This window comes from Mus pahari, chromosome 2, assembly GCF_900095145.1.
Source record: "Mus pahari chromosome 2, PAHARI_EIJ_v1.1, whole genome shotgun sequence".
Taxonomy (NCBI): Eukaryota; Metazoa; Chordata; class Mammalia; order Rodentia; family Muridae; genus Mus; species Mus pahari.
In genome coordinates this window covers 18141256-18165031 of record NC_034591.1, presented here as the reverse complement: position 1 = coordinate 18165031, position 23776 = coordinate 18141256, and the positions used below count along the sequence as shown (strand labels likewise).

The 23776-nt window shown below is 43.5% G+C and overlaps 1 protein-coding gene and 1 pseudogene across 6 annotated transcripts in view; one reads left to right on the top strand and one right to left on the bottom strand.

The window, feature by feature from the left end:
* Window positions 1-23776, top strand: part of Srpk2 (SRSF protein kinase 2) — a 166554-nt gene that overhangs the window by 10883 nt on the left and 131895 nt on the right. The gene's annotated exons all lie outside the window — the stretch shown is intronic.
* Window positions 11033-11415, bottom strand: LOC115063133 (annotated as a pseudogene).

Here is a 23776-nt window from a genome sequence, read left to right as displayed (position 1 = left end):
CCTGGAACTCACTCTGTAGACCAGGCTGGCCTCAAACTCAGAAATCCGCCTGCCTCTGCCTCCCAAGTGCTGGGATTAAAGGCGTGCGCCACCATGCCCAGCCTAAAAATATTTTTTAAAGATGTATGTATGTATGTATATATGTATTTATTATGTATACAGTGTTCTGCCTGCACATATGCCTGAAAGCCCATTTATGCCTGCAAGCCCAAAGAAGGCATTCAATCCTATTACAGATGTTGTGAGCCACCATGTGGTTGCTGGGAAAAGAACTCAGGACCTCTGGAAGAGCAGACAGTATTCTTAACCTCTGAGCCATCTCTCCAGCCCTCTGTTCATCTTGATAGATATATGATTTCATTTGTAGGGAAACAAATCATGCTGGGACTGATACAGAAAAATAGTCTATTTCAGAGAGAGGTTATTGTAATAGCCTTACTTTTGAACTCTGCGCTGCGAGCGTGTGTGTGTGTGTGTGTGTGTGTGTGTGTGTGTGATTTATTTATTTATTTGTTTGAGAGAGGATCTCATATATCCAGGATGGCTTTGAACTTTTGAGCCCCTTTAATAAGGATGACCTTGAACTTGTGTTCCTGTTGTTTGGTTGGTTGGTTTTTTTTCCCCCCTTCCCTGGGGCAGAGGACCAAACCAGGGCCTTGCATTTGGTAGACGAGCACTCTGTCATCCCATCTCTGTGGTCTATCTGCCAAGTGAACAGGTGATGGCATTACAAGTGTGTGCCACAGTGCCCCACTTATGGGGCGATGGACCCAGGGTTTGCTACAAGCGCCTCAGGTAAATACTCTTGTCAGTCAGTGATGTTCCCTTGTACCCCGTGTCTGAAGCATAGGTGTGGATAAGATTCCTGTCTCTCAGTGTCCCTGTGAGCCGAGGTCCTTTTGGTCAGCAGGCACTCATTGCTTCTGGCGTTCAGAGCAGAAAGACTGCTGCTGCTTCAGTTAGCTCGTGCCATCAGCTGGGCAGCTCTTTAATCTCTTGAATATCTCATTTGTAGTTTTTTTGCCAGGGAGGTGGTTTATGATATATATCTATCTTTAAGAAAAAAAGCATTATATAAAGTTTCTAGTCCTTAGATTATTTTAAAAGCCTATTTAAAAAAATCATCCCTTTGCTGAAAGGTAGGCAAAAATAACATTGTTTCCTATAGACATGTATGTGTGTGTGTGTGTGTGTGTGTGTGTGTGTGTGTGTGAATATGTACACATGCATACAATGGTATGGGTATGGGGTGGGTAGCGATGCTTTTTTGTTTTTGTTTTTTCAAGAAAAGGTCTTACTATATGGCTCTCTGGGAACTAACTCTGTGTTAGACCAGAATGGCCTTGAACTCAAAAAGGTCTGCTTGCTAGGATTAAAGGTATATATTACTATCTCCAACCTAAATATGGAGTGTGTGTGTGTGTGTGTGTGTGTGTGTGTGTGTGTAGAGAGAGAGAAAAGTTAAGAAAGTTTGGAAAAGAAGTAACCTGTGTAACAATCCTGGATGTCCTTGAACTCGACTTGTAGACCAGGCTGGCCTAAAACTGAGACATCTGTGGCCTCTGCCTCCCATGTGCTGGGACTAAGGCGTGCTCCACCACTCTTGGCTGTAGTGTTTTTTACCTTAGCTTTCAAATCTTCAGTTACTTTACATGTTTAAATTGTACTTTATAGGTGCCATATAATTACATTAATTAATTAATTAATTTTAAGGAAAAAAAGGCTCTGTGACGCAGGTGCCGTGACCCTGGATGTTTAGCTTATTCTGCTTTATGCGCCTCTTCTCCGTGCCTTCCTCCCTGAGGCCTGGGCTTCAGTAGTGCCATTGGGTTGTCTCTGTACTCGCTGTAGCAGCAGCGCCAGTTCCCACCTCTGCTAATGAGCATTAAGTTCCCTTAGTAACAGGTTGGGTTTCCCCTAGACGAGCAATGGCTGAACTCTTTCCCACACTTCCCAGAGAAGAGGTGACAGTCTTCCGTTTCTACGTGTCTGGCTTAGGTTTAAATGCCGTTTGCTAAGACATGTGTTGCCTCCCCAGGGCATGTGGGTTTCACAGGGGGTCACCTAAGACCCTTGGAAATATCAGATATTTACATTACCATTCATAACAGCAGCAAAATTTCAGTTTCGAAGTAGCAATGAAAATAACTTTATGGCTCTCTTATCTTGTTCACTTGCCTCTTCTCCCCTCTCTCCATTCCCCTCCCCCCTTCTCTCCCCTCCCTCTCTCCTCCCCTCTCCATGCCCCGAATAAACTCTATTCTATACTAAAACATGTTTGGGTCACTGCAGCATTAGAAACTGTAGTAAAGGTTGCATCATTTGGAAGATTGAGAGCCACTGGCCTAGAGCTGGTCAAATGTGTGACCCGCCCTCCTCCGCAGCCCAGGTTTCCAGTGTGAAGGGAGCACTTTGTCAGGGTGTGAGGTGGTTGATTGAAGTATTTTAAGGCTCAATCATTCATCCTAAAATATAGCCTAATAAAAACCTGCCGAATAAGAAGATTATAAACCAGACATGGTGACACATGCATTTAATCTCAGCACTCAGGAAGCAGAGTCAGGCCAATCTCTGTGGTCTGCATAAGGAGTTCCAGCACTGCCAGAGCTGCATAGAGAGGCTGGAAGTCTACCTACTGCTATTTCTGTGGTGTTTCTGCTGTTCAGGAATTTTCAGAATGGAGAGAAAGAAAAGGTGTGGTATCATGATATTTTCTCAAGTTTCCCATGTCCTTTTAATTTGGCTGACTTTCCCCCCCCCCCTTCTTTCTGTTTTCTTTTTTTTATGTGACAGGGATCCATGTTTCACCCAGGTTGCCCTTAAAGTGGATAAGGATGAACTTGAACTCCTGATCTCTTGCCTACCCCTCTGCTTCCCCCTCTGATGTACTGAATTACAGGTGTATACTACCTCCATGCCTGGCTTGTCTAGCTTAAAACTTTTTTTCATACCTTCTGCATGTTATTTTTTTTATATCTGTGTCACCTGAACATAAGTTCACAAAATAAACTAGAGCAACACAACTACAACAGATCTAGACATCTTGAAGCCGTGTTCATTATCCATGACAGGAGCTCTCCAGACAGAGTGTGAGAGCGTGGTGGCTGTGATAGGAGCAACAGAGGACTCTATTGTCTTGTCTGTGTGTGTGTGTGTGTGTGTGTGTGTGTGTGTGTGTGTATGTGTGTATGTGTGTATGCATGTGCGCGTGCGTGCGAGCAAGATTGAAATGTGATGTTTTGGATAAGGAATCACAGTGTAGCCAACATTCAAAACAAATCACAGCAGGGCGTGGTGGTCCTTTTTTTTAAATCCAAAATAGGGTGTCTCTGTGTAGCCCTAGCTATCCTGGGACTCTGTAGATGAGGCTGGTCTCCAACCTGCCTCTGCCTCCCAAGTGCACAAGCACACCTGTAATCCCAGGTACACTTGAGAGGCCAGTCTCCTGTACATAGGAAGTTTGACGTCACTGTGGGCTACAAGAGACCTTATCTTTTAGAAAAAAAATTTTTTTTTTCACTCCTTAACTCCCTGACAACCCTGGGTAGCCAGCAAGAATCTGTAATGCCTCTGGACATTTCATATGAACTGGATATTTTATGACTGGCTTCTTTCATTAAGCATTTTTAAGTATTTATTTTATGCCCATCGGTGTTTTGCCTGCATGTTTGTTTATGTGAAGGTATCAGAAGCCCTGGAACTGGAGTTGCATACATGTTTGAGCTGTGACATGGGTGTCAGTAATTAAACCTGGGTCCTCTGGAAGAGCAGCCAATGCTCTTAACCACTGAGCCATCTCTCCAGCTCTCCCTCAGCATTTTTTCAAAGTATATCCTTGTCGTAGCATGCAACTGCATCTCCTTCTTCTTGGTGAATACCCCATTGTGCGCTATTACATTTTGTTTGCCCTTCCTTGGATGGCAGGTAAGCGGGTTGTTTCCCCCTGGCTGTTGTGGGCACTGCTGCCCTAGTTTTAAGTAAGAATTTACAACTCAGTCGAGCTTGAATATGTAGCAAAACGACAGACAGCAGCCTTTTCCTTATTTCTCCTGAGTGTGCGCATGAAGGACACTGACCGTGGAACCCCGAACACTGCCCAGACCTGGTGCTCGCTCACTCTTACTGACCCAGGCTGGTCTAGAACTCACTGCTTAGCCTAGGTGGGACTTGCAGTCATCACCCTCTGGCCTGCTAGGACGTGATCATGCCCTCAGCTTTCCCATTTATCTAGCACACAGCAAATGTTCAAAAAATGCTCATTTTTGAGTCTATCAGCTGTTACTTGTATTCGTATGAAACACGTGATATTTGACATTTCAGGGGAAAATAACTATTTCATATAGCCCAATGTCATATACACTCAGCTCAAAATGAAGGCGTGTCCAACCCATATCTGCTTTTTTTACAGTGAAAAAGAGAAGACAAGAGTATTTTCAAAGTATTTTAAGCCTTTAGTTTAAAAGATCATGGTAATCTCTCCTTCATTGGAGAATTCCATGACCTTTGGAAAATACAACAGTAGCAAGTACAGAGAAGGAGAGCCTGAGGCCAGCTAGTCTGTAAAGACACCTTGGCCACAAAAACCCATGTGGTCACCACTCTAATTTTTGCTAGCCAAAGCTACAACACTTCAACCAATTAAGAAACCTTTTTTTCCGCCGGGCGTGGCAGAGGCAGGCAGATTTCTGAGTTCGAGGCCAGCCTAGTCTACAAAGTGAGTTCCAGGACAGCCAGGGCTACACAGAGAAACCCTGTCTGTGATCCCAGCTCTCAGGAGTCAAGGCAAGAAGGTCAGGATTCAGGGCCTTCTTCCATTAGCAAGATAGAGGACTGCTTGCATGGGCTAATAGGGTAAGGAGACCAAAACTGAAGTCAGATTACTGTAAATGCAGGAACTTGACAGCACTTTTCCTCTCAAAGGTTCTGTGTACTAGGAGTGTGAAAGTGGCCTAGCAGGTTTGTTCTTGCCACCCCACTGTGGGATTGTTCTTTGAGTGTCTTTGTAACGAGTTGGCTGGCTTTGTTTGGGAGTGTTGAGACAGAAGGAGGCAGCAGTACCTTTTATGATTCACCCTTGGAAATATAAGCCTGTATCTGGAAGGGTACAACCCACCTTGAGAGAATTTGGTTTCTGTTCCTTGGAAAGAAGCATATTAAATAATGTATACGCCTGTTTTTCAATACATTTCAAATGGGTAAAGAACCCAACAGTGGGGTGAGTAAGGAGTAAGTTTTAGAGCTGCCCTGCCTTTTCCCTCCTAGGAACCCTTACCTGTGTGATTGCTCTTCCTCCCAGAACCTGAAGATAGGGGCCATAAAGCTGCAGCCTCCTTAGTGGGATATGAAGGTGTTAGCCACTGCATAAACAAAGGACACACAGGAGCCTGGAAGCTAGACAGAGGTGTGAGTTCTGCTGACAGTCACAGCTTCTTAGTTTATCTGTGCGTGAGCGCACACGTACACACAGAGAGAACATACACATTTTATTTATTTATTTATTTATTTATTTATTTATTTATTTATTTATGTTTTTTTGAGACAGGGTTTCTCTGTATAACCCTGGTTGTCCTGGAACTCACTCTGTAGACCAGGCTGGTCTCGAACTCAGAAATCTGTCTGTCTCTGCCTCCCGAGTGCTGGGATTAAAGGCATGCACCACCACTGCCTGGCTGAACATGCACATTTATAGTCACACACACAAAGTGTGTGTGTGAGGATTATATCACTGATTGTAATTGTTTTTATTTTTACTTATTTTTGTTTGTATGTATGTAGACAATGTGTGCAAGTGCCCAAGAAGGCTATAAAAGGGTGGGTGTTATATTCACTGGAGCTGGATTCACAGGCAGTTGCAAGCTGCCTGACATAGCTGGGAACTGAACTTAAGTCCTTTGCAAAAACAGCATGTGCTCTTAACCATTGATTGATGCATCTCTTCAGCCTCTGGCCACTGTTTTTTTTTTTTTGGGGGGGGGAAGTGGGTAATTTTACATTCTAAACAAATTTTTTTCATGCATGAAGTAAATGTTTATGAATGAATACATTAAGAAAGATTCTGTGCTGAAAATACAGCTCAGTGGCTGAAAGTCCTTTCTGTACAAACATGAGGTTGACTTAAATTCTGGCACCTATGTAACAAGCTGTGCACTGCTCGGGGGCAGAAATAGGTAGATCTGGGAACGTGTTGGCTAATCAGTGAGCTCCAGGTGGAATGGGAGCCGCTGTGTCAGACAGTAAGGTGCAGAGGGGTAGCTGTAAAGACCCGACACTACCCTGTCTCAGACAGTACAATGGGAAGAGAGCTGACTGAGCTCTGTGTGCACGCATGGACAGATGCCTCCAGCACACATGTGCATACATATACACATACAATACACAACATAACATTACATTTGTTCATTCTTTGGTGTTGAAGAGATGGCTCAATTGCTCAGAGAACCCGCTATTCTTCTATAGGAACTGAGTTTGGTTCCCAGGACCCATGTCAGAGGGTTCATAACCAGTAGTTCCAGTGTCACGGGATCTGACACCTCCTCTGGCCTCTGAGGGCACCTACTGTACGTACATATGACGTACACACAGTTTTGCCTTTTTTTTTTTATTCTTCAAATTATAAGATTGTTTCACCTTATTTCTTTTCAGAACTTGTAATTTTTAAACAACAGAGTATTTTTCCATTTCTTGACTATACTTGGTTATTCTGATTTCTTTTATTTTTTTTTTTTTAAGAATTATCATTTTTTTTTTTTTTTTTTTAATATGAGTACACTGTTGCTGTCTTCAAACACTCCAGAAGATGGCATCGGATCCCATTACAGTGGGTTGTGAGCCACCATGTGGTTGCTGGGAATTGAACTCAGGACCTCTAGAAGAACAGTCAGTGCTCTTAACTGCTGAGCCATCTCTCCAGCCCTATGCTAATTTCTTTAATTTGATCTTGTCTTAATAAAGTGTGAAAATGAGTTTAGAATATACTGTCATGTTGGGTGGTGGTGGTGCATGGCTTTCTTTAATCTCAGCTCTCAGGAACAGATGTGGTGGATTTCCATGAGTTTGAGGCCAGCTTGGTCCACAGAGTGAGTTTCAGGACAGCCATGGCTGTACAGAAAAACCCTGTGTTTAAAACAAACAAACAAACAAACAAACACAAAGGAATACATTGCCATAAAATTGTAAAGCTTCTGTTTATGAGCGCTACCATGTGGATATTAGGAACAAAACCTGTGTTCTCTGCCACAGCAGGACTTTTTTTTTAAACTTGTGAGCCACCTCTCCAGACCCTAGCTCAATTTCTTATAATCTCACTTTCTCTTTTGAGAACCTAGAGGGTTTTTAAAAATTGTTCCAGAACGGGGCAAAGTAAATGGATTCAAGTCACACTAACCCTGACTTGTGCTCTTCACATGGTTGAAGTGAAGCAGGAGCCTTCCGAGGCAGGCTAACTCTGGTGACCAGAACAGAGTAGCAGGAGGGTCATGCACTCAGACTTGCTAAAGTTTTTGAGTCCTGGCTGGCCTGGAACCCACTGTGTAAACCTGGCTGGCTTTGAAACCACATAGATCCTCCTGCCTCCGTCTCCTAGGAGCTGGAATGAGAAGTGTGTGTCCTGATGCCCAGCATCAGTCAGCGCTTTATCCTGAGGATGCACTGTGGAGAGGTGTAGCTGTGGCTGGCTGGCTGGCTGTATCTGCTACCTCTCAAGGTATTGTATTGCTTGCAGGTAAAATAGGTTAAAACTTTTTAAAAAGTATTTTATCACATAAAAGGTAAGAGAAATTCAGTCCCCGTGTCCATAGGAGTTGTTTTACTTACAAACTCTGTTTGCTGATGGACTTTGCTGTCGTTGCTGTTATTTTTGTTTGTTTTTTTGAGACAGAATCTTTATGTAGCTTTGGCTGTTCTGGAACCCCTGATGTAGACCAGACAGGCCTTGAACTTAAAGAGGTCCATCTGCCTCTGTCTCCTGAGTGCTGGTACTAAATGCATGTAGCAAGCATCATACTTGGCCTTCTGTGTAGTTGAGTAGTTGTGGTGGAAGCCATATTGCTTACAAAGGTTGAAGTGCTGTCCCATTGTGAGGAAAATAAAAGCTGAAGTGATAACAGCATTGTAAACTAAATGCTGTGTCTAAAGGAGCAGGAGCTTGAGATCCACAGAGCTGGGGTGGAAATGTCAGACGGTGTGCATATGAAGTGAACGGTGAAGGGTAGGATTCTTTTTTCTTTTTTTGGTTTCTTCGAGACAGGGTTTCTCTTTGTAGCCTGGCTGTCCTGGAACTCACTTTGTAGACCGGTCTGGCCTCGAACTCAGAAATCCGCCTGCCTCTGCCTCCCAAGTGCTGGGATTGAAGGCGTGCGCCACCACACTCAGCTAGAAGGTTAGGATTCTTTAAGTCCCAACTCCTCATAAAGAACCAGAGAATGGAACAGTGAGTTTGTACAGATTTCTAGGCATGGGAACACTTGGTCCCCAGTTGGTGGTGTTGTCAAGGAACTTAAGTGGTACAGCCTTGTTGGAGGAAGTATATCACTTAGGGGGCAGGCCTTGAAATTGAAATGCTGCCATCACTTCCAGGACATGGAAAGCTTGTAAGCATAAGGCCAATCCTACAGCATCACAGTGGTAGAGAGCTTGCCTAGCGTGCAGTATCGTAGCTTTAATTCTCCAGTACGGCCCAGCCCAAATAAATGTGAAGGACTTTTCTCTCCAGCCCTCTCTCCTCACTCAAGCGCCTCTCCTTTCCCCTCTCTTGCCCTCTCCACTCTGTGTAGCCCTGATTGCCCTGAAACTTGATATATTAAAAACTGGGCTGGCCTTGTGCCTGGGTGGGATTAGAAGCTGTCATGCCTGGCTCCCTTGCGCGCGTGAGTGTGTGTGTGGTGTGTATGTACATGCGCATGTGCACGTGTACACAGACTGGTGTCAAACTGTAGAACCTCCTGCTATAGCCTCCCAAGTGATGGCACTGTAGTTGAACACCATGCCTGGTGTTGCCCTCCAGTTCTCATTGCAGTCTTGCTGCCTTGTTTAGTGGCATTGCTTTATTTTCACTGTGTGCTCTTGTTATGTACTCATGGTTGTATCAGGAGGTGAGTCTTTCTTGGGGGTTGGTTTTGCTACATAGAGGTTTCCACAGCCAAGTCGAAGAACACCTTTTACCCAGCAAGCAAGGACTCTTTCAACCCAGTTCCAGCTTGCTTTTTCTGTTTTCTGAGGCAAAAGTATAAGGCACCATTACCGGTAAGGTATCTAGTTCTGGCGGGCAAATAACAACAGTGATAGTTCCTGTTTTGTTGTGGGGACTGCCTGGGCCTTGCTCACTGACAGCTTACATGGCAAGGCAGCCTCTTGGCACAAGGATTTTGTTTGTTTGTTTTTTGTTTTAAATTGTGGTTTCTTGGAATGGCTTTACCTTCACAGTGTATATTTAAAAGTGTGTGTGTGTGTGTGTGTGTGTGTGTTTAAATTTCTTATCAGTTACCAGATTTCTGTAGAATTTTTCCACAGGTTGTTAGTTGTGGTTCATCATTCTGACCACTCAACCTTCCCCTGCATTCCTGACCACTCCTGTTTTTAGACAGGACCTCAGACGGTAGATCAGATTGTCCTAAAACTTTTAATAATCTTTCCCCCTTAGTCTTCCAGGCCTGAAAATGTAGTACGAGCCACTTTCTAGTTTCAGTCACCATTAATTCTGATGTAGCTTTAACATTTTTCCAAAGAAAAGTCTACTAGAATAGTTTGATTAGGATGTCACAAAGAAGACAATATTGAGCAAGTACAAGCAAGCTTTTCGTGTGTATTTAATTTTAACAATAGTAAATGCTTTACGTGAAGTGATGAATGAATTCAAATTCATTAATGTTCACATAATGAATTTTACCAGCAGGTGGCAACAACAAATCACTATTTTTGTAGTAAAACTAATAGCAAGATACACCTTATTTTTCCTACCAGTAAACAGTTGTGTGCTCATGCCCTTATCATAGATGCTTTTTAAAAAGTGGATCTAGAGTTCATTAAATGAAATGGCCTGGAGCTCACAGAAGCCTGCCTCCTGAGTGCTGGTGTATAAGATATGTGTCATCGCACTTGGTCTTCTTGAGTATCCTAACCTGGCCTCAAACCCACAAATACTGAATGTACAGGCGTGTGTCATTATGCCCAATTTTGCATAGTGTTTTTTTTTTTTTTTAAAGGCAGTCTTACTGTGTAGACCAGGCTGTAGATCGCAGACTCAGAGCAGTCTGCCTGTGAGTGCTGGATTCAGAGGTGTGGCCCAGCACATCCAGCTCTGCATTGTGTATTCTAAAAGTGTAATGTGTTTCTGAGAGTTTGACTGTTGTTCAGTGTCTCACTATGTTCTGAGGCTGACATGACACTTCCTATGTAGAGCATGAAACTCATTAAATAGACCAAGGTTGCCTTGGGCTCTTGAATGTCCTTCTCCCTCTGCTGCCAGGTCAGGTTCTGGGATCACATGCCTATGCTATTGCTCCCAGCTTCCTTTCCTTTCCTTTCCTTTCCTTTCCTTTCCTTTCCTTTCCTTTCCTTTCCTTTCCTTTCCTTTCCTTTCCTTTCCTTTCCTTTTCTTTTCTTTTCTTTTCTTTTCTTTTCTTTTCTTTTCTTTTCTTTCTTTCTTTCTTTCTTTTTTTTTTGTTTTTTTGTTTTTTGAGACAGGGTTTCTCTGTGTAGCCCTGGTTGTCCTGGAACTCATTTTATAGACCAGGCTGGCCTCGAACTCAGAAATCCGCCTGCCTCTGCCTCCCGAGTGCTGGGATCAAAGGCGTGCGCCACCACGCCTGGCCCAGCTTCCTTTTCGGGCTGAGTGCTGACAGGTTTAGTACCTGGTGACTGTAAAGGATTTGTCATGGGCTTAGGCTCTTCTCCTCCTTCCAGGTTTATAATAGTCTAGATGTTAGGGCTTACCAAAAGTATACAAACTATTCTACATGATTCCAGTGATTTATTAAGTAGTATTAATTTTTTTTCCTTTTTGGCAGTTCTGCAACTTTATTTGACATTCAGCAGGTTAGTTCTCATCCACATTGACCAACTGTAGAATTTATAAATGTGGTAACAGGTAGTAAGTTACCAGCGTGTACAGCTTGTTTGGGGAATCCTCATCCTCATTACATTTTCTGGACAAGTGTACTCGGATGCGATGGACCATTCCTTATTCCCTTGGCCCAGACGACTTTATTGATCCTGGTGTCAATGTGCACATCTGGTATCCCCAGTTCCTTCATGGTGAACTTCCGAATTTCTTTGAGTGCCTGAGGAGCACGCTTCTTGAAGCCCCACTCTATGGATGCACTTGTGAATGTTGATGGTGTATTCTCCGGTCACAACCTCGTTGATGGCAGAACTGCCCTTCTTCTCACCACCCTTCTTTGTGGGAGCCATTCTGCCAGGCCCCAAGTAGTATTAATCTTAAATGATTTATTAACTAGTATTTATTAATATTTAGGTCTGATTTTTTTTTTTTTTTTTTTTTGGCTAACTAATACAGCTTATTTGATTTTAAGTTAAAGGGTAGTTCTGCCATCTTTTGGTGCTCCTCACTATTAGCATAGTCATTCATTTGTTGGTATTTTCACTCACTGACAGGTCTTACTAAGTGATGTGGACTTCTGCCTCTCTGCCCCAAATGCAGGGTTGACAGATGTTCTTGTTCACTTTGTGTCTTGGCATTTTGCTTGGTTCAGTGCCCGTGGACAGCTGGGTTCTTCAGGATTTAGGCATATGAGGTCTTAACTCCATCAAGGTTTGCAGTGACCTCAGGTGACAGACACCCTATCAACTGGAGGCTGTGGGTTCTGTAATAATATACCCTCAAAATTTAATACTTACCTTTGAAAGGTGCTAATGAATTTATAACTAATTTAAAGGCGGTCCCTCACACTAACGCCCCCCCCCCCCATTCCTTCCTTCCTTTAGTTTTTCCAGACAGGGTTTCCCTGTGTAGTCCTCATTGCCTCTGCCTCTCTGGGATCTGTGTACTACATTGCCTGGCTTAAAAGAATTTTTCCATGGTGAGGTGAAATACTTTTTCTCTGATTTCATTTTGTTAAATGTCTTCATTGTTCATTTAGATCAGTGGGTTCTCAAGCTGATTGAATGGCATTTCACAGGGGTCACTTAATGATTCATAATAGTAGCAAAATTACAGTTATGAAGTCAGAGCCAACTCCGCAGCTCTGCCTAATGCATTTTGACCCAGCTGCATCAGGGTAATTTAGAGACTGAGAGAGAATGTTTGGCCTGGCAAGAGTATTTTCTAGCAAATGAGACACGCTGTGGCACACATCTTTAGTCTCAGCACATGAGAGGCCCAGGCAAGCAAATCTTTCCTTGAGGCCATGGCTACACAGTAGTGAGTAAGACATGTCCTTAAAAAGAAAGTGGGGCGGGAAGAGAATGCAGGCAGGCCCTTGAAATGAAATGTTTACAACATGATAGAACCCGTGTATTATTATGGTGAATAATTAATTGGCAATTACTACATTGGCACGGTTGGCCAACTATCATGTGAATCTAGTTTCTTACACTTTATTTTCCAGAAACAAAACTATAATCGTTAGGTGGTTTCTTTCTTTCTGTATTCTGGGAACTACCAGGCTACATTTATTCTTTTAGACATTTCATGGTAGTGAGATTCTGGAATTTTGGTTTCCTTAAAAACCAGAACTATTCTAAGACTATGTTTTTGTTTTAATCCCAGGTGTGGGGCTGTGGGGCTGCTTTGCACTGTCAGCAGCAGATGACTCTGATTTGCCTCGTGCTCTAGCAGAGACAGGTTTTTGCTAGCTACAGATAGTGTCTGTGATTGTGCGATGTTTGGAATTATATGCCCTTAAAGAGGGTCTGTAAATGCTAGAGCCCTGATAGGTGAGGTGGGTACTTGTTGGTCGTTCAGGGGGGTGGGTTACTGTTTGTTAGTTGTCATGCTCAAAGGAGAAGCAAGTAGAAAGAAATTAGATTCAGATCTCTCTCTTTTTGCTCTCTACTGTTTCCCTTCTATTGAGTGATAGGGAGTGAATGGGGGAGGGAAGATAAAAGGTGAGAAAAAGAACCCACAGCCTTGGCAAAGATCAGCTACAAAGCAAAGAAGAAACAAAAGGAAAGAAATTCAATTCAAAGATTATTCCCCCCCCCCCAATCTTTTTTCTTGTCTAGTAATAGAAGGTGAAGCTAGGGAGATAATATGTGGGGGAAAAAAAAAACCCCACAAAGTAACTAAGTCTGGCTACATTTCATGTTTATAGAGTCATACAATCCATGACTTTGTAGCTTCTGTCACTTAACATGTTTCTAAGGTTCATTTGTATAGCATAGAGGGCATACATGGGGATTATATTTACATCCCTTCCTTTCCTCTGTCTCCCCTCTCAGACTCCTCCTGTGCCCCCAACTTCCTCTCAAATTCACAACCTCTTTATTGCTTTACAGGCAAGCACATACACAAATACGTATATATAAATACAGTTTGCTGAGAGCAATCAGTGCTGCTCATATGTACATAAACCACTTGGGATTAGTAACAAATCAGGGACCTCATTCCCCCAGAAGAATTAGTCTCCTTCTCTCAAAAGCTGATTGAGGATAGCTTCCCATCTGTGGGTAGGGTCTTGTTAGACTTCCCTCGTCTGCTGTGGCTTGTGTGCTGTTTCTTAGGCAGCCGTACAGGTGAGGTTTCATGGATTTGGTCTCCCTGTCATGTACCTAGAAGCAGCGTCAGTCCTCCAGCTCCTGAAGTCTTCTGCCCTCTCCTGTACCTGAGCCTTGGGTGTAGGGTTGTAAACGTGTCATTTGGGTTGTGGACCTCTTAAGTCAGTTGTTCTCTGTAACAGTCTCCTTTAGGCAGGGCCAGCATACGTGCTGCAAGTCTGGAGGTAGGCTTGTGCCTATAGAGATGGTGAGGGTGGGCAAAATTCTCAGGATATATAACTTCCTGACTCTTCCTCTGGATCACCAGGAAGGCCTTGCCTATACTCTTTCTTTTCTTTTTTTTCTTTCTTTCTTTTTTTTTGTTTTTTGTTTGTTTTTTCGAGACAGGGTTTCTCTGTGTAGTCCTGGCTGTCCTGGAACTCACTCTGTAGACCAGGCTGGTCTCGAACTCAGAAATCCACCTGCCTCTGCCCCCCAAGTGCTGGGATTAAAGGCGTGCGCCACCATGCCCGGCTCAGTTAGTACTCTTAACCGCTGAGCCATCTCACCAGCCCTCAGTTCTTTTCTTGAGGATCAAATTCTTCTGAATTTGATGGTCAGCCTCAGCAGTGAGCATGTTAAGCCGCTAAGCAACTTTGCTAGCCCCTAGCAGGTTTTATAAAATGAGAAACATTAAAGAAATTTTACTGATTAAAATTTTTATATTTTGTTAAATACATTAAAAATTGGTTCATTTCATATTTGTAGTTCATTTTGAAAAAGTGATTGAATTAGAAAACATTTTGAGTGTGTCTGTATCATGTGTGTGTTCGTGTATATGTGGAAGTGTATAGGTGTGTGGGTGTGGGTGTGAGTGTGAGTGGAAGCTCGTGGTTGTCCCCGGCTGATCGCTGCTTTTCTTAGGAAGGCAGGCTCTCCAGCTGAACCTGTCTTGCCAGTTTCCACCAGAGATGACTCTGTTTCTGTTACAGCTCTGGGATTGCAGAGAGGCTCATATTCTCCTGGCTTCTGTGTGGGCGCTAGGATCTGAGGTCTGGTCCTCATGCTTCTATGGCAAACACATTGTCTACTGAGCCATCTCCCCAGCCCCGAAGCTGGTTGAAATTTTGTGTTGGACCAGTGGTTCTCAGCCTTCCTCATACTGCAACCCTTTAACACAGTTAACACAGTTCCTCATGTTGTGGTGATCCCAACCATAAAATTAGTTCATTGCCACTTTATAATTGTAATTTTCTTACTGTTATGAGTTGTAATGTAAATATCTGCTATTTCTGATCATCTTAGATAACCTCTGTGAAAGGGTCATTCAACCCCGAAAGGTGCTGCTACTCACAGGCTAAAAACTGCTGTGTTAGAAGCATTAAGGTGAGGAGAGGTACTTAGTAAAATAGGAGTGTTAGCTCCTGAGATTCACTCCTGAACCTTGTCAGGGATGTATGTGGGTGTTAGTGATTCTGAGTGAGAGAAGAGAGAATGCAGACTGTCTTTTAGGAGCATAGGCGATGATATTTCTCCTTAAATATACAGTAAAACCAACCTTGTGACATATCCCACAGGAAGAGAAAGTATAAACATTTAAACATATGGGCTGGAGTGCTAAGAGACCACGTGCTTGTCTGAGAAAAGGATTAGGAAAAATTGATAGCATCTTTTAAAACGATTCAGTTTTTATGTATGTGAATGTTTTGTCTGCATGTATGTAGGTGTACCACACGTGTGCCTGTGAAAGCCAGAAGAGGGTGTTGGATATCCTGGAAATTAGAGTTACAGATGGTTGTGGGCCACCATATAGGTGCTAGGAACCAAACCCGGGTCTTGTGCAAGAGTATTTTCAACTGCTGGTCAGTCAGTCTCTCCAGCCCCAAAGCGTCTTACCATGACGTCCTCTTCATATGTTACTTGTAGGAGTTGATTTTGAAAATGAAACTAACTAAATCATTAATTTGCTTAAGTTTTTAGGAATGTAGAGGGAACACAGAGGAAAGCGCATGTGTGTGTAATATAGGTATATGGATATGTGTGTGTGCTCCTAAATATATAAATATAACCTCCTGTCTGTATACAAGACTCTCCTTGGATAACTCTAGGTAGAAGGATATAGTAATAGTGTGGGACGTGGGTTATATACACTTTTCTCCTTTGTAACTCTGTGTTTTTTTACATTAACACAGCAAGAGGAAATCTTATAGGATCTTGCAGTTATGAGAATGTTTCCCAGATGTGCTGCTATGCCCCCAGGAACTGAGGGTCCATTGTCTTGTCTCACCAGGACACTAAGGCTCATCCCTGTAGCCTTGCAGCCTTGCATCCTGTGGTCTCCGCACTGCTGCCTGCCCACCTTTCCCCTTAGTTTGCCTGGTCCTGCTGGGACTAACCTCACGTCCCGGATCTTGTACTGCACACAGTGTTTATGACATTGTGTCTGTGTGTTGTTCACTTCCATGGGCTTGTGTCCTCAGAGGTACAGCCTGACAGTCTTCATTGTCTCCATGTCTAACAGAGTATGTGGCTCAGGATCGGCATCAATATAATAATTACAGGAACCAAAATATCTGTACTTTTCTAGGGTGCAACCTCGTGGGTGGGAACTAGATCATGCTTGTGGGATCTACTTTAAAGTGGGGAACACTTTATATAAAAATCTTTATTCTTGTAGTCTGAAAACTGCAAGAATGAAGAATGAGACTGTTGACTCCTCAAATCAGCTGTTTCCCTCATCGCTGGGTCTTAGGTTGATGGCCACGATCTTACTCTTGTACCAGTGAACCTGATTTTACCCTTCAACCCTGAGACATTTGAGCTTCCCTCTCTGACCTAGAGGAACAGTGACCTTCTGCTCACCAACCAGATCTACTAAGCTACAAAAAATATGTTGTATTGGTGTTTTGGGAGATGGTGGGACTTAGATTCTGCACATATTTCTGCAGTTACAGTTTTCAGTGAGGGCTCTAAAGGATAGGCTCAGAGCTTTAAACTTCCACTCAACATAAAACTGAAACACAAAGTTCTGAAGAGTTGAATCACCAGGAACTACAGCAGAGCAGCTCACCCAGGAACCCTAGTGACACTGACTAGCATGGAATCAAATGTTTGCTATCTAGAAAGTGTATTGTTTTGGCACATCTATGCATTTAAAAAATGACTTGGAGTAGCTGGGTGTTGGTGGCCCACTTTGTAATCTCAGTACTTCCTGAGGTGTAGGCAGGCAGGTCTCTGTGAGTTTGAGGCCAGCTTGGTGTACAGAGTGAGTTCCAGGACAGTCCAAGCTACACAGAGGAACCCTGTTACAACACCCCCCTCCAAAGACAAAGACTTGCTATACTATCCATATTTTAGTGCACAGCCTTCCCCTGGCTTCAGCACATGCTTATTGACTCGCCTGAAGCAGTCTTAAGCCCCTTTAAGTCAGTGGGGTAATGACCCTTTGCGGGAGGGGGTTTGTCAAACCTTTCACAGGGGTCGCATAAGACTTGGAAAACACAGATGTTTACATTATGATTCATAACTACATCCATTATGATTCATAGCAGCAAAATTACAGTTATAAAATAAAAAAAATAGTTTTATGGTTGGTGTAGTAGTTTGAATATGCTTGGCACAGGGAATGGCATTGTTTGGAGGTGTGACCTTGTTGAAGTAGGTGTGACCTTGTTGGAGTAGGTGTGGCCTTGTTGAAGTAGGTGTGGCCTTGTTGGAGTAGGTTTATCACTGTGGGTATGGACTTTAAGACCTTCATCCTAGCTGCCTGGAAGCCAGTCTTCCACTAGCAGCCTTCAGATGAAGATGTAGAACTCTCAGTTCCTCCTGCACCATGCCTGCCTGGATGCTGCCATGCTCCTGCCTTGATGATAATGGACTGAACCTCTGAACCTGTAAGCCAGCCCCGGTTAAATGTTGTCCTTATAAGAGTTGCTTTGGACAGAGTGTCTGTTCTCAGCAGTAAGATCCTAACTCAAGACAGTTGGGGGTCAGTTGGGCAGTGGTGGCACACGCCTTTAATCCCGCACTTGGGAGGCACAGGCAGGTGGATTTCTGAGTTTGAGGCCAGCCTGGTCTACAGAGTGAGTTCCAGGACAGCCAGAGATACACAGAGAAACCCTGTCTCGAACACCCCCCCCCCGCAAAAAAAAACAAAAAAGACAGTTGGGGGTTACCCTAACATAAGAAACTCTGCTAAAGGGTTGCAGTATTTGGAAAGTTAAGAACCACTGCTTTAAGAGAAAATGAGATTTTGTTATTTGTGTTTGAAATGTTAAAAGCTTAAATAAGTTGGGTTCTTTTTGTAAAACTTAAATGTACTTTTTTGTAAGATAGGTCTAGAATTCTCTTTTACAGGGTACTGGTTGACCCTTCTCCCTCAAAGGTGCAAGCTCTGTGTCTGTGGGAAATGGGGCAACATGGAAGGGCCTCAAACAGGACAGTAATGGGATCAGTTATTTTCAGAGACTTGGCTCTGCAGGAGTGTGGACCAGGATTAGAACAGTGAGAGACAATGCTGGGTCAGAAACTACAGAGGCTCCCACCAGTATGGATGTACACAGATGAGAACTCTGTTTATTTTCAATAAAAAAGTCACATCTTTTAGCTATGTAGATTGGTTATGAAACTCTTTTAGTGAATTCTATAATACCGGGAATATACTGTATAGGTTTTAAAAAAGGATCAGGTAATCTCATGGTGCTATACAAAAAGAATCTTTTAGTTGAATAAGTAGAAATTTGCATTAGCCTTTGGTATCCCCGCCCTCCACTTGCCTCCCCTAGATTCTCCTGCATTGTCCCAGCCAGTGTTGAACTCCAGGTTTGATGCCGTTCCCCTACCTCAGTTCCCCTGACATCAGGATTATAGGTGTGCTATGCCACACCTGTTCTCCTAGTTTATAAGCATTAATTGTGTGTGAACATTATTTTGCACATAAAAATGTGTGACTGAAGATGAGGACTTGTAGGTACAGTGAGGAGATGGTGTTTAATGTAGATATGAAGGAGAGCAGGGTCAGAGGCATCTGAGGGTCTGAAGAACTGAACTGGGCCGTGAGAGGAGAGATGGTGTGGTGGGGGACAGACAAAAGTGGAGGGCAAGAGTGGCTTTGTTATCTAGGAATCAGAAGCTATGGGAAGGCAAGAGAAGCCCTGTTCTGGAGAAGTTTAGTGTGGGATGGGGTGGGAAGGTGGGGGTAGAAAGATGGCAGGGAGAAGAGCCAGGGCCTAGGGCCAGCTGGTGGCTGGTGTGGACATAGGCACCTCAGCCATTTGTCCTGAGTGACACAGGGCGCTCAGTGAGGCAGGGAGCATAGGCTTGGGACCAGCTGCTCTCTGTGTAGAGTTCCAGCACGCAAGGCAAAAGTAAAAGACACCAGAGCAGAGGGGGAACTCTCAACAGAAGGTCTCTGTAGAGGACAGAGGGGAGTGAGGGGTGGAAATGACCAAAATTAATCTTTGGAACTGTCAAGGGATAATAAAAGACAAAGGACAGCAAGAAGAGTAACAAAAGCCCAGAAGCACGCTCTTACACACTCAGGGAATGTGAGACTCTGAGAGTGTGGGGGAACAGGAGAAACGCCCAACTAGCCCCCCAGGTAATTTGCTGGGGATGATTTATTTTCTGTCTGTCTGTCTGTCTGTCTGTCTTTCTAAGATTTATTTATTATTATAAATACACTGCAGCTGTCTTCAGATGCATGAGAAGAGGGCATCAGATCTCATTACAGATGGTTGTGAGCCACCATGTAGTTGCTGGGATTTGAACTCAGGACCTCTGAAAGAGCAGTCAGTGCTCTTAACCGCTGAGCCATCTCTCCAGCCCTCAGCATTGCTTTCTAAAATTTGCCTTGATACAGAATTTGCTTTCTTTAAATATAGTTCGATGGACTATTTTGAACTCTAAACGAGAGAAGAAGCCAACAGCCGGTTTTCCAACATAGTTGATGAGGAGCTAGAGTGGCAGTGGTAATGCTGTCAGCTACACTGTGCCCTCGACTTTCCCTAGTGCTTTGCAGAGCACTTCTTCATACATTGCCTTGGCTGCCATTACCGTGGTGTCTGGAGGAGGTAGTTAAAAGTCCTGGGTACTTAAATGATACTTTTTTTTTTTCGAGACAGGGTTTCTCTGTGTAGCCCTGGCTGTCCTGGAACTTACTCTGTAGACCAGGCTGGCCTCGAACTCAGAAATCCACCTGCCTCTGCCTCCCGAGTGCTGGGATTAAAGGCATGCGCCACCACGCCCGGCTGATACTTTTATTTTTGTAGACAGGAGATGTATATGTAGAATCTAGGATTAGGTCTAGTGCATAATTTTAATTTTACAGACTGCTATTGAGTACAGTCTACCAGAGCCCTCAATTCCATTCACCATGGTATGTGCCACTTCATTATAACTATGATATGAGAATATATAATTTATGCTTATAAAAGGCATGCTTATAGTGAGCTTCAGCAAATTAAAAAAAAAGTATAGAAAAGATACAGTCTCCTAACATGTGCAGTTGCTTTGAGCATAAATTTATCCCGAGTCTTTTTAGAGCACGTCTACTGAGCGGTAGGTTTAAGAACTCAGTAAGGCAGTTATTGAGCATTATAGGGAGAACAACATCTTTGGCACTTTTTCCTCGAGGAGTCTTTTTCTGTTTACAGAACAATAACTTAAGCCAAGCCTGGAAAGTGCAGATGAGAGTAAAAAGCATCTGTCATGTGCACTGACAGACGTACGTATGTCTGAATTAGTTAGGGGGATGCAGTGTAGTAAGTCTGTCTTACCCATCAGCCTTTGCTGTTCATTTGTCATCCTGGGCCACTGGCTTACCAGAGGCAGTGTGGACCTGCCCTTGCTTACACAGGAAGCTGCTTGCTTCTGTGCACCCATGTAACTCGTAAAACCATAAAGTCTAGTTTTTGTCTTTTCCTTTTGTTGAAACATCCTAAAAATGTAAGGATGGTTTTCGAATAAATTTCTTGTTTTCTTAGCTCCCAAATGTTTCCTTTATAGTAAGACTCACATTTTCTTTTTTAAATCTGTGTATCGTTGTTGTGTGTGTATGTGTGTATGCTCTGTGTGTAGGTATGTGTCATGGTACTTGTGTGGAAGTCAGAGGATAACTTTAAGGAATCCATTTCTTTTCTTTTACCTTGGGTCCCAGGAGTTTGAACTCTTACAGGTTTGTTGACCTGGTAATAAATAAGGTTTTCTTGTTTTAGGAAAAGCTTCAACATGTTCACCCTAGCAGGTGGAATGATATTTGTACTTATAAAATTTTCAGTAGTAAGATTGTAGTAAACTTTGATTTTAGTAAGTAGGGCCTCATGACTCACATCTGCAGTTTCAATACTAGGGATGCTTGCTGGGAAGTTGAGGCCAATTGAAGATATATCAAGAGACACTTCCCATGCCTACTGATAATGCTGCCTTCATCTGTTAGTTATATTTTCTTTATCTTGGAAAAGATATATATGCTGTGAAAAGACATAGGCAAGCTTTTTGTTTTGTTTTGTTTTGTTTTGTTTTGTTTTGTTTTGTTTTGTTGTTGTTTTGTTTTCCAAGACAGGGTTTCTCTGTGTATCCCTGGCTGTCCTGAACTCACTCTGTAGAGCAGGCTGGCCTCGAACTCAGAAATCCGCCTGCCTCTGCCTCCCGAGTGCTGGGATTAAAGGGGTGTGCCACCACTGCCCAGTGCAAGCCTACTTCTGTTATCTCTTTTACATTAAAGGATATGTCCATGGCCACATGTATGTTGGCCCACACCTTTGAGTCCAGCACCTATAAGGCAGAAGCAGGCAGAGCTCTGTTCAAGGCCAGCCTGATCTACACGGTGAGTTTTTTAGGACAGCCAGGACTGCATAGTGAGATCCCCGTCTTGAAAATACAAAACACAAAAAACAAAAACAAACAAGTACGACCTGTAAGATCTTACAGCAGAATGACCCCAGCATTAAAGGAACTTGTCATCAAGTAGAAGATGAGATAAAGCCCAGAGCCCCCGTGGTGGAGGGAGGCCAGGTCTGCAGCAGCCTCTGACCTCTCTAGGCCTGTCTGCCACCTTCCCTGTGAGTGAACAGATAGGAGAAGGCAGATTCTAAAACATCAAATCAAATCCTCCTTTGGAATTCCTCTGTGCCTAGGGTGAGTTTAGCAGATAGTCTGTTCCTTGCGAAGCACTGTAAATAAGAGGATGATGTCCCCCTTTCAGAGGTAGGACTACAGGGGCCACGTTTGTTTCCATGTGCAGATTGTAAGTTTGTGGTCAAACATGTCTTTTTTTCAGTGTTGAGCCATGTTTCTCTCTTGTTGATATTGTTTTCTCTTAAGTAAATGTTCCCACAGCTTGATTTTGAGACATTTAACTGTCAGATTGCAGATGAAGGCCTTTTTTTGGGAAGGACTGGATTAAATACTTGATATGAAGATGGTGCCTTGCCAGCAAGAGGGCAGCAGTTAGCCAGCATGCGGGGTTCTGTGCCTTTCCCCTTTGTTCTCAGGCTTCAAAAGAATGCCAAATGCCTGGTTTATTTGTTTCTGCTATTGAGCAGAAGGTGATGGGTCTTGGTTTACATGTTTGAAAATTTCTACCTTTGGACTGGGGAGATGGCTCATTGTTTAAGAGCATTGGCTACCCTTATAAAGGACCTCGGTTTGATTCCCATCTATATCTGGTGGCTTATGATCACATATAACTCCAGTTCTAGGGGACCAGCTGCCTTCTTCTGTCTTTCATGGAGACTTATATACACATGGTATTTATAAACTCATGCAGACACACATACATAAAAATATAATAAATAAATCTTTGGATATTTCTTCCTAAATAGATTGTTTCTAGAGAAATGTCATTTGCAGCAACAATTTATAGTTCCTACGTCTTCTATATATGCTGTAAAGCCACTTTTTTTAGGGAGTTCAAGTAAATGTATTTAAGGCAAATGTATAGAGACAGACAGCCCTCCAGGGCCTGGTTAAATCCACTGGAATCGTAAGACAGAGTGGCAGTGTTTGCTTTGCTTTCCCTGAAAAGTGAGAAAAGGCAGGAGGAAACAGAAGAGTTGTCATGATTCTGATAGTTTCAGAAATGTCAGATGTCAGTATCTTTAAAAGAAGTATCTGCCCCCCTAGGCCCACCCTCAGATGCTGTGGACTGAACCCAGGGCCCTCATATGTGATCAGCCTTCTCCCTCTGAGCCACACCCGGAGCCTGTGCTGTTTTGTATCCCTCTTTAAAACTTTTATTGCCGAAATGTTGAAGGTGTTTAAAGTGTGGTCCCTGTGCATTTTGGTACAGTAACTTGGTTCTGAGCAGGTGAGCTCTCTGTACTTTCTGTTTTAAAAGCAAGGTGTACATTTTCCACATTTAATATGTTTCTTATTAAACTACCTGGCTTTGTCAAGTGCTGAGTGTTCCCATACTTGCTTTTCCACACATTTTGCTTCCTCAGCCTTCCTTTCTCCACACTTTTACTTCCTGTGACTTTACTTCAGTCTGCAGCAGCACAGAAGTAGGAAACTGCCCCCAGGGAACTGGCCAGCGCTAGTGTGTCCTTCTCTAGTCCGTGCCCACTGTGAGAAAGCTGTGGTGCTCCTCTTGTTAGAGTCCATGAGGCAGGGAGACAGGAAAGGCCTTTCCACCCTACAGTGTGCTGCTTCTCCCTATAGGTAATTCAGCCCTGACTCTTCCCCAAGTCCCACAAAATAGTTTAAGTAACACGGGGATGAAGACGATCATAGTTTTGTCTGCAGATATTTCTAAGAAAACTTGTTTCTCTGAGCTGGAAGTGGCACTCAGGCATTCCGATGGCTGAGGCTTCAGGTTTGAGACACACACGCAGTAAGAATCCTGTCTGAAAAACCAAACCAGTCAGCCAGTTGACTGAAGAAGATGAGGACAGTGCAAGGATGTAGCCACCTCTGAAGCTGGGAGAAGGGAGAAGCAGGCAGAGGAAGGAGTCTAGACTGAACATGGCTGGCAGACTTAGCAGGACCATGAAAGGACTGAGCAGTAGGGAGGGGAGGGGGAGAGGAAGGGGGAGGGAGAGGGAGAGGGAGTGGGAGTGGAAGTGGAACAGGTAGATGGGGACTGGACATGACAAGAGACCCGCAGAACCAAAATGGCCAAGTGATA